The sequence below is a fragment of the Penaeus monodon genome, chromosome 17, assembly GCF_015228065.2.
Source record: "Penaeus monodon isolate SGIC_2016 chromosome 17, NSTDA_Pmon_1, whole genome shotgun sequence".
In the NCBI taxonomy this organism is placed as follows: domain Eukaryota; kingdom Metazoa; phylum Arthropoda; class Malacostraca; order Decapoda; family Penaeidae; genus Penaeus; species Penaeus monodon.
The window spans coordinates 33,817,594-33,819,087 of record NC_051402.1 but is presented as its reverse complement, the minus strand read 5'-3'; the positions used below and the strand labels follow the sequence as shown (position 1 = coordinate 33,819,087).

The window sequence follows — 1,494 nt, the reverse complement described above, 5'->3', positions numbered from 1 at the left end:
ACCTTCAAACCCCCCAGGTGTTGGGCCCCTGGTTGGTAAAATAAAATTTCAACAGACTCCGGGGTACCAGTTCAGGGGCTTCATCATCATGTCATACCAAAGAGAGGGATCCTAGGCATTTGGCAGAGCAGAGTTGTGGTATACTTTGTAATAGATTACATTGTAATTTATAGATTTAATCTTATCCTCCTATTATTGTATCATATAAATATATATATATATATTTACCAATATATATATTACAAACAGTGAGTCTCACTGTCTGAACCAACAACATATCTTCCAGTTTGTTGCACTCCGGCCAAACTTTATTATCAAAATTTTTAATAAGTTGGCCAAAGTAGTTGGTAGAACTGCCCAGGTGTTTAGTGGAGGATAAACCTATGGAGTAATTGTATATGGCAAGTTGTGCAATAAGAGGGAAGTGAGGTGTGTCTCAAGTAATTCATGCCACTGGGGATGAGCTAAGGTGTAAACCTTTAAAAAAGTAATAGATAATTTTACAATGACCTATATGTATAGAGCCATGGACATTGTAAAAGTAAATGTACTCTAGCCAAAACTTATCTGAAACGGGTGTATTGTTATCAAGAAGAGTGTAAGGGCAAGAAGAACTCTGGCAGTATTTTCTGCACTGGTGTTGGAGCCAAAATAAGATGACTGAAGAAGTAGGGCAGGTGATTCTCTTGTGTAGAAGTACACACCTTTAAAACTACTATTCAGAGGCCTGAAAAATTTCGCCAAGGTGGCATGTTCAAATTTTTTGGGTATTGCATTTTAATTTTTTTTCTATTCCCAAAGGGGTTTTTTTTTTAAAGCCCAAATGTGACAAAAGGGTGGGAAACCATTGGTAAAAACACCTAAGGTCATAAGATTTTATGGCCCAGGCAAGTTAGTGCTTTATAGTGAAGTTCTTTTCTTTTCTTCTTTTCCGTTTTTCAAACCTGTATCCTAGGGCTTGGGAAGAAACCCTTACAGTCGCCCACACACTCAGGTATTGTGCAGAAAGTGTCACTTGTGCTGCAGATGTATACCACCGATGTACATGTGTTTGCCACCGCAGGCACTTGGTGCACATCTGAGAGTGACTGCAGAGTTCTTGTGTATTTATGACGGGCTGGTTGAATGTGATACTTTTTCATAGTTTGTAATAGTTTTGCACTGGTACAAGTTTTTTTTAATTTGGATTGTAATTTTTTTTTTTTTGAACAGGTTTAGTTAAAGTTCTCAGCTATACATACTAATAAAAAATTCTTTTATTTATCTTTGTATGCAAAATGTTATCTTTTATTTTATATGTATATATTATGTGTGTTGTGTAATATATAGTTGTATTTAAAAGAGTGAGGGTGTGTGAGGGTGAGGGGTGTGAGTGAGTGGGGGTTGAGTGAGTGGGGGGTGGGGAGTGAGTGAGGGGGTGTGAGTGAGTGAGGGAGTTGTGAGTGAGTGAGGGGGGTGAGTGGGGGGGGTGTGGGTGGTGAGGGGGTGTAGGGG

The 1,494-nt window shown here is 38.8% G+C and overlaps 1 protein-coding gene across 1 annotated transcript in view; it reads left to right on the top strand.

The window, feature by feature from the left end:
* The window catches only part of LOC119583677 (E3 ubiquitin-protein ligase arkadia-A-like), a gene marked incomplete in the record, with an annotated part of 13,570 nt that extends 13,271 nt beyond the window's left edge, over positions 1 to 299 (top strand). Inside the window, 1 exon segment of the mRNA XM_037932279.1 lies at positions 109 to 299.
* Between the last annotated feature and the right edge of the window lie 1,195 nt (positions 300 to 1,494).